Raw genomic sequence first — 9,814 nt, 5'->3', positions numbered from 1 at the left:
AAGTTTAAGAAAGCGCTGGGACATCCAAGAAGAGATAGCAGAAAGACAGTTGGAGATACAAAAGAGAAGAGTAGAGCAGGGAAGATGACAGGGAGGAAAGGAAGATTTTAGCATCATTAGCATAGAGATGAAATTGGAAGTCAAAAGAACGAATGAGTTCACCTAAAGAGGAGGTATAGAGAGAGAAAAAGAGGACCAAGAACAGAACCTTGGGGTACACTTATAGTTAGTGGAAGTAGGGGAGGGGGAAGGAAGTCATGAGGAAAGGGTGGTCCACAGTGTCAAAAGCAGCAGAGAGGTCAAGAATCATACAGTATCATACACAGTCGGCGGCACTTCAGTAATAAACAGCAGACAAGTATATTCAGTGTTTCAATGGTTTAATCCATCGTCATCAGGATAAAAAAACATAACAGACACTCATCATTAAATCCCCTCACCACACCATGTGTGCCGGCGGGATCCGGAGCCTAAGACAAAGTGCCCACACAAGATATCATACCCTGCTTCCCGTTTCCATGATGCAGTGGGATATGATGTCTTGTGTGGGCACTGATAGCTGGCATGTTAGCTAAGGGCCACCATATCATCAGGGACCCATTTCCTCAATTCCCTGATCCAGCAGCACAGCAATCTGCGCCCATCAATCATCTTCGAGAGAGGGGTTTGTGGGAACCGCACCGGTCTATTAATGGTTTTTGTATGAATAGAAATCTGGATAATGTCCTCTGAGAAACTGAAATTTCTATTTCAGAATTACTTCGGATTAAGGTAACTGTACATATGACAAGATACTGTGTCTTTTTCAGGTGCACTCAATTTTGTTACCATTCAGTGGTGCTCCCATGAGTCAAAAAAGTATCAGAAAAGAGATACCAAATACAGAGAAATGGAGAGAAAGTAGACTCTTGCTTGGGAGCACTCAACCTCAGATGGACTAAAGTATATCAATGTCTTATACTGATAAAATCATGTTTTTAATAGTTTCCTAATAAAATATGTAGAATTATCAGAGTTCAATTGGTATGTGATTCAAGGCTATTAAGCAAAAATATTTATATAGATTAGAGTAGATATTTAGCGAAAAATGCTATAATATAATATAATATAATATAAGCCGGAAAATCTTTTGATGGCCAAGAGGATGTCACCTTTTAGTCTCAGTAATGTCCGTCATAAAGAGTATATGACCATCATTCATACTGCAGAAATCCCTTAGGGAAATTTAGTTGCAGAAAATTAAATCATAGGTCAAATGGATCCGAGTACCTATCTGTGACATATTTTGGCAGCAATATTTATTGCTGTACCAGGATGTTCCGAGGTGGTCTCCCATCCAAGTACTAGTCTGGCCCTCCACTGCTTGGCTTCCAAGATCGGAAGAGATTGGGCATCTCCAGTGGGGTATGTCCGCAATTTTTATGCATAAAAATGCATAAAAATTGTGGACATACCCCACTGGAGATGCCCAATCTCTTCCGATCTTGGAAGCCAAGCAGTGGAGGGCCGGACTAGTACTTGGATGGGAGACCACCTTGGAACATCCTGGTACTGCAATAAATATTGCTGCCAAAATATATGTCACAGATAGGTACTCGGATCCATATGACCTATGATTTAATTTTCTGCAACTAAATTTTCCTAAGGGATTTCTGCAGTATGAATGATGGTCATATACTCTTTATGACGGACATTACTGAGACTAAAAGGTGACATCCTCTTGGCCATAAAAAGATTTTCCGGTTTATATTATATTATAGCATTTTTCGCTAAATATCTACTCTAATCTATATAAATATTTTTGCTTAATAGCCTTGAATCACATACCAATTGAACTCCGATAATTCTACATATTTTATTAGGAAACTATTAAAAACATGATTTTATCAGTATAAGACATTGATATACTTTAGTCCATCTGAGGTTGAGTGCTCCCAAACAAGAGTCTACTTTCTCTCCATTTCTCTGTATTTGGTATCTCTTTTCCCATCAATCATCTGTAATCTGTCTGGGGATTTGCAAAATTCTTCATTTTATAAATTTCCAATTTGCCAATCCCGATAGTTTTTAGGGCCTAATTCAAACCCGATCGCTGCAAGGACATCGATCACAGTCTGTAACGCTAGTCTGAGCAAGTAGGGAGCTACTTGGCAGGTGCAAAAGCATTGCCGCTGTGCGATGCTTTAACACCTTTGCAGGGGGGGGCAGGGCCTGACATGCCGGGTGGACTAGTCCTGTGCTGTGCGTCCCCCCGCATGTCATAAACTGATCATATATGTGCTATTTTTAGCACATCTATGATCAGGTCTGAATAACCCCTAATCAGGATCGGGGATTTGAGATTTTTAAACTTTTGCTATACCTGATTCTCCTACCTGGCCATCGGGTAAATTAGAAATTGCCTTTAGTAATTGTAGTGTGGCACCTGCTGCTTACAGAGACGGTTGCACACAACATGTCCCTAATTTATTTGAAAGAGTAACTGTTAAGCCCCATGTCAGTGGTTTACTGCTCCTCATGGCTGGGGGTGTTCCTTCTGCTGTTTGTGGTGCATTCCCAGTGGAAGGGAGCTGTCCATGCATTAGGCGCTTGTTTTTTCATTGCTGGCACAGGTTTCTCTGCCGGAGATTCTGCAGTATCTGCAGTTTGCATGAGTGCCTCCTCTTGCAAGGTTTGGGGGCTGAAGCGGCAGTTGCTGGTATTCTACTGGCACTACAAAATTACTTGTGATGCATTTAGGCTGTCAGTATTCATTGCACAGCCTTCTGTCTCTGGAATGGCAGTTGGCTCAACAGCTACAGCCCTCCCTTATTGGCACTGCAATGGCCACTTTTTTTACATTTGATAACAGTCTTTTCCAAACTGCCACTTTCCTCAATTAGCCCAGCCTCTTGAGGCTGCATTTGGTTTGTTGAGGGACCATATACTAGAGATGAGCGGGTTCGATTCCTCGGAATCCGAACCCGCCCAAACTTCAGTTTTTTTTACACTGGTCCGAGCGACTCGGATCTTCCCGCCTTGCTCGGTTAACCCGAGCGCGCCCGAACGTCATCATCACGCTGTCGGATTCTCGCGAGGCTCGGATTCTATCGCGAGACTCGGATTCTATATAAGGAGCCGCGCGTCGCCGCCATTTTTCACACGTGCATTGAGATTCATAGGGAGAGGACGTGGCTGGCGTCCTCTCCGTTTATAGAGATTCGAGAAGAGAGTGAGACAGAGAGAGACACAGTAGTAATTTGGGGAGCATTAGGAGGAGTACTACTACTACTAGTACTTGCTGAAGTGATAGAGAGAGATAGTGTGACTGTATTATCTGACTTGTGGGGGAGACACTGACAGTGGGGAGCAGTTAGAGTCTGAGAGCAGGACTCAGGACTCAGGAGTACATATAACGTACAGTGCACACTTTTGCTGCCAGAGTGCCAGCCACACTGCCATTGTTTGTGACCACACTGACCACCAGTATAATATATATTGTGATTGTCTGCTTAGGACTCAGGAGTACTACTTGCAAGTTGCTGATAGTGTGACCAGTGACCTGACCACCAGTTTAATAATCACCACCAGTTTATGAGTTTAATATATATTATATATATATATATAATTGTATATAATATATATATAATATTGTATACCACCTAGCACCTACCCGTGTTTTTTTCTTTTTTTCATTCTTCTTTATACATACTACTATAGTAGCTTACTGTAGCAGTCTGCGGTGCTGCTGAGCTGACAGTGTCCAGCAGGTCCGTCATCAGTCATTACATAATAAATATATAATATATACCTGTCCGGCTGCAGTACTAGTGATATTATATATACATATATATTGATTTCATCTCATTATCATCCAGTCTATATTATCAGCAGACACAGTACGTTAGTCCACGGCTGTAGCTACCTCTGTGTCGGCACTCGGCAGTCCATCCATAATTGTATACCACCTACCCGTGGTTGTTTTTTTTTTCTTTCTTCTTTATACATACTACTATAGTAGCTTACTGTAGCAGTCTGCGGTGCTGCTGAGCTGACAGTGTCCAGCAGGTCCGTCATCAGTCATTACATAATAAATATATAATATATACCTGTCCGGCTGCAGTACTAGTGATATTATATATACATATATATTGATTTCATCTCATTATCATCCAGTCTATATTATCAGCAGACACAGTACGTTAGTCCACGGCTGTAGCTACCTCTGTGTCGGCACTCGGCAGTCCATCCATAATTGTATACCACCTACCCGTGGTTGTTTTTTTTTTCTTTCTTCTTTATACATACTACTATAGTAGCTTACTGTAGCAGTCTGCGGTGCTGCTGAGCTGACAGTGTCCAGCAGGTCCGTCATCAGTCATTACATAATAAATATATAATATATACCTGTCCGGCTGCAGTACTAGTGATATTATATATACATATATATTGATTTCATCTCATTATCATCCAGTCTATATTATCAGCAGACACAGTACGTTAGTCCACGGCTGTAGCTACCTCTGTGTCGGCACTCGGCAGTCCATCCATAATTGTATACCACCTACCCGTGGTTGTTTTTTTTTTCTTTCTTCTTTATACATACTACTATAGTAGCTTACTGTAGCAGTCTGCGGTGCTGCTGAGCTGACAGTGTCCAGCAGGTCCGTCATCAGTCATTACATAATAAATATATAATATATACCTGTCCGGCTGCAGTACTAGTGATATTATATATACATATATATTGATTTCATCTCATTATCATCCAGTCTATATTATCAGCAGACACAGTACGTTAGTCCACGGCTGTAGCTACCTCTGTGTCGGCACTCGGCAGTCCATCCATAATTGTATACCACCTACCCGTGGTTGTTTTTTTTTTCTTTCTTCTTTATACATACTACTATAGTAGCTTACTGTAGCAGTCTGCGGTGCTGCTGAGCTGACAGTGTCCAGCAGGTCCGTCATCAGTCATTACATAATAAATATATAATATATACCTGTCCAGCTGCAGTACTAGTGATATTATATATACATATATATTGATTTCATCTCATTATCATCCAGTCTATATTATCAGCAGACACAGTACGTTAGTCCACGGCTGTAGCTACCTCTGTGTCGGCACTCGGCAGTCCATCCATAATTGTATACCACCTACCCGTGGTTGTTTTTTTTTTCTTTCTTCCTTATACATACTACTATAGTAGCTTACTGTAGCAGTCTGCGGTGCTGCTGAGCTGACAGTGTCCAGCAGGTCCGTCATCAGTCATTACATAATAAATATATAATATATCCTGTCCAGCTGCAGTACTAGTGATATTATATATACATATATATTGATTTCATCTCATTATCATCCAGTCTATATTATCAGCAGACACAGTACGGTAGTCCACGGCTGTAGCTACCTCTGTGTCGGCACTCGGCAGTCCATCCATAATTGTATACCACCTACCCGTGGTTGTTTTTTTTTTCTTTCTTCTTTATACATACTACTATAGTAGCTTACTGTAGCAGTCTGCGGTGCTGCTGAGCTGACAGTGTCCAGCAGGTCCGTCATCAGTCATTACATAATAAATATATAATATATACCTGTCCGGCTGCAGTACTAGTGATATTATATATACATATATATTGATTTCATCTCATTATCATCCAGTCTATATTATCAGCAGACACAGTACGTTAGTCCACGGCTGTAGCTACCTCTGTGTCGGCACTCGGCAGTCCATCCATAATTGTATACCACCTACCCGTGGTTGTTTTTTTTTTCTTTCTTCTTTATACATACTACTATAGTAGCTTACTGTAGCAGTCTGCGGTGCTGCTGAGCTGACAGTGTCCAGCAGGTCCGTCATCAGTCATTACATAATAAATATATAATATATACCTGTCCGGCTGCAGTACTAGTGATATTATATATACATATATATTGATTTCATCTCATTATCATCCAGTCTATATTAGCAGCAGACACAGTACGGTAGTCCACGGCTGTAGCTACCTCTGTGTCGGCACTCGGCAGTCCATCCATAATTGTATACCATCTACCCGTGGTTGTTTTTTTTTCTTTCTTCTTTATACATACTACTATAGTAGCTTACTGTAACAGTCTGCGGTGCTGCTGAGCTGACAGTGTCCAGCAGGTCCGTCATCAGTCATTACATAATAAATATATAATATATACCTGTCCGGCTGCAGTACTAGTGATATTATATATACATATATATTGATTTCATCTCATTATCATCCAGTCTATATTAGCAGCAGACACAGTACGTTAGTCCACGGCTGTAGCTACCTCTGTGTCGGCACTCGGCAGTCCATCCATAATTGTATACTACCTACCCGTGGTTGTTTTTTTTTTCTTTCTTCTTTATACATACTACTATAGTAGCTTACTGTAGCAGTCTGCGGTGCTGCTGAGCTGACAGTGTCCAGCAGGTCCGTCATCAGTCATTACATAATAAATATATAATATATACCTGTCCGGCTGCAGTACTAGTGATATTATATATACATATATATTGATTTCATCTCATTATCATCCAGTCTATATTAGCAGCAGACACAGTACGGTAGTCCACGGCTGTAGCTACCTCTGTGTCGGCACTCGGCAGTCCATCCATAATTGTATACCACCTACCCGTGGTTGTTTTTTCTTTCTTTCTTCTTTATACATACTACTATAGTAGCTTACTGTAGCAGTCTGCGGTGCTGCTGAGCTGACAGTGTCCAGCAGGTCCGTCATCAGTCATTACATAATAAATATATAATATATACCTGTCCGGCTGCAGTACTAGTGATATTATATATACATATATATTGATTTCATCTCATTATCATCCAGTCTATATTATCAGCAGACACAGTACGTTAGTCCACGGCTGTAGCTACCTCTGTGTCGGCACTCGGCAGTCCATCTATAATTGTATACCACCTACCCATGGTTGTTTTTTTTTCCTTTCTTCTTTATACATACTACTATAGTAGCTTACTGTAGCAGTCTGCGGTGCTGCTGAGCTGACAGTGTACAGCAGGTCCGTCATCAGTCATTACATAATAAATATATAATATATACCTGTCCGGCTGCAGTACTAGTGATATTATATATACATATATATTGATTTCATCTCATTATCATCCAGTCTATATTAGCAGCAGACACAGTACGGTAGTCCACGGCTGTAGCTACCTCTGTGTCGGCACTCGGCAGTCCATCCATAATTGTATACCACCTACCCGTGGTTGTTTTTTTTTTCTTTCTTCTTTATACATACTACTATAGTAGCTTACTGTAACAGTCTGCGGTGCTGCTGAGCTGACAGTGTCCAGCAGGTCCGTCATCAGTCATTACATAATAAATATATAATATATACCTGTCCGGCTGCAGTACTAGTGATATTATATATACATATATATTGATTTCATCTCATTATCATCCAGTCTATATTAGCAGCAGACACAGTACGGTAGTCCACGGCTGTAGCTACCTCTGTGTCGGCACTCGGCAGTCCATCCATAATTGTATACCACCTACCCGTGGTTGTTTTTTTTTTCTTTCTTCTTTATACATACTACTATAGTAGCTTACTGTAGCAGTCTGCGGTGCTGCTGAGCTGACAGTGTCCAGCAGGTCCGTCATCAGTCATTACATAATAAATATATAATATATACCTGTCCGGCTGCAGTACTAGTGATATTATATATACATATATATTGATTTCATCTCATTATCATCCAGTCTATATTAGCAGCAGACACAGTACGGTAGTCCACGGCTGTAGCTACCTCTGTGTCGGCACTCGGCAGTCCATCCATAATTGTATACCACCTACCCGTGGTTGTTTTTTTTTTCTTTCTTCTTTATACATACTACTATAGTAGCTTACTGTAGCAGTCTGCGGTGCTGCTGAGCTGACAGTGTCCAGCAGGTCCGTCATCAGTCATTACATAATAAATATATAATATATACCTGTCCGGCTGCAGTACTAGTGATATTATATATACATATATATTGATTTCATCTCATTATCATCCAGTCTATATTATCAGCAGACACAGTACGTTAGTCCACGGCTGTTGCTACCTCTGTGTCGGCACTCGGCAGTCCATCCATAATTGTATACCACCTACCCGTGGTTGTTTTTTTTTTCTTTCTTCTTTATACATACTACTATAGTAGCTTACTGTAGCAGTCTGCGGTGCTGCTGAGCTGACAGTGTCCAGCAGGTCCGTCATCAGTCATTACATAATAAATATATAATATATACCTGTCCGGCTGCAGTACTAGTGATATTATATATACATATATATTGATTTCATCTCATTATCATCCAGTCTATATTATCAGCAGACACAGTACGTTAGTCCACGGCTGTAGCTACCTCTGTGACGGCACTCGGCAGTCCATCCATAATTGTATACCACCTACCCGTGGTTGTTGTTTTTTTCTTTCTTCTTTATACATACTACTATAGTAGCTTACTGTAGCAGTCTGCGGTGCTGCTGAGCTGACAGTGTCCAGCAGGTCCGTCATCAGTCATTACATAATAAATATATAATATATACCTGTCCGGCTGCAGTACTAGTGATATTATATATACATATATATTGATTTCATCTCATTATCATCCAGTCTATATTAGCAGCAGACACAGTACGGTAGTCCACGGCTGTAGCTACCTCTGTGTCGGCACTCGGCAGTCCATCCATAATTGTATACCACCTACCCGTGGTTGTTTTTTTTTTTTTCTTCTTTATACATACTACTATAGTAGCTTACTGTAGCAGTCTGCGGTGCTGCTGAGCTGACAGTGTCCAGCAGGTCCGTCATCAGTCATTACATAATAAATATATAATATATACCTGTCCGGCTGCAGTACTAGTGATATTATATATACATATATATTGATTTCATCTCATTATCATCCAGTCTATATTATCAGCAGACACAGTACGTTAGTCCACGGCTGTAGCTACCTCTGTGTCGGCACTCGGCAGTCCATCCATAATTGTATACCACCTACCCATGGTTGTTTTTTTCTTCTTTCTTCTTTATACATACTTCTATAGTAGCTTACTGTAGCAGTCTGCGGTGCTGCTGAGCTGACAGTGTCCAGCAGGTCCGTCATCAGTCATTACATAATAAATATATAATATATACCTGTCCGGCTGCAGTACTAGTGATATTATATATACATATATATTGATTTCATCTCATTATCATCCAGTCTATATTAGCAGCAGACACAGTACGGTAGTCCACGGCTGTAGCTACCTCTGTGTCGGCACTCGGCAGTCCATCCATAATTGTATACCACCTACCCGTGGTTGTTGTTTTTTTCTTTCTTCTTTATACATACTACTATAGTAGCTTACTGTAGCAGTCTGCGGTGCTGCTGAGCTGACAGTGTCCAGCAGGTCCGTCATCAGTCATTACATAATAAATATATAATATATACCTGTCCGGCTGCAGTACTAGTGATATTATATATACATATATATTGATTTCATCTCATTATCATCCAGTCTATATTAGCAGCAGACACAGTACGGTAGTCCACGGCTGTAGCTACCTCTGTGTCGGCACTCGGCAGTCCATCCATAATTGTATACCACCTACCCGTGGTTGTTTTTTTTTTCTTTCTTCTTTATACATACTACTATAGTAGCTTACTGTAGCAGTCTGCGGTGCTGCTGAGCTGACAGTGTCCAGCAGGTCCGTCATCAGTCATTACATAATAAATATATAATATATACCTGTCCGACTGCAGTACTAGTGATATTATATATACATATATATTGATTTCATCTCATTATCATCCAG

General features: G+C 40.6%; 2 pseudogenes; one reads left to right on the top strand and one right to left on the bottom strand.

Moving 5' to 3' along the window:
- Positions 1–1,298: 1,298 nt before the first annotated feature.
- On the bottom strand, positions 1,299–1,418 carry LOC134941704 (5S ribosomal RNA; annotated as a pseudogene).
- Positions 1,419–1,440: 22 nt separating this feature from the next.
- On the top strand, positions 1,441–1,560 carry LOC134937109 (5S ribosomal RNA; annotated as a pseudogene).
- Positions 1,561–9,814: the final 8,254 nt, after the last annotated feature.

This window comes from Pseudophryne corroboree, chromosome 1 (genome assembly GCF_028390025.1).
Source record: "Pseudophryne corroboree isolate aPseCor3 chromosome 1, aPseCor3.hap2, whole genome shotgun sequence".
NCBI classification, from domain to species: domain Eukaryota; kingdom Metazoa; phylum Chordata; class Amphibia; order Anura; family Myobatrachidae; genus Pseudophryne; species Pseudophryne corroboree.
The sequence above is the reverse complement of the archived record's forward strand: the minus strand, read 5'-3'. Positions and strand labels throughout refer to the sequence as shown.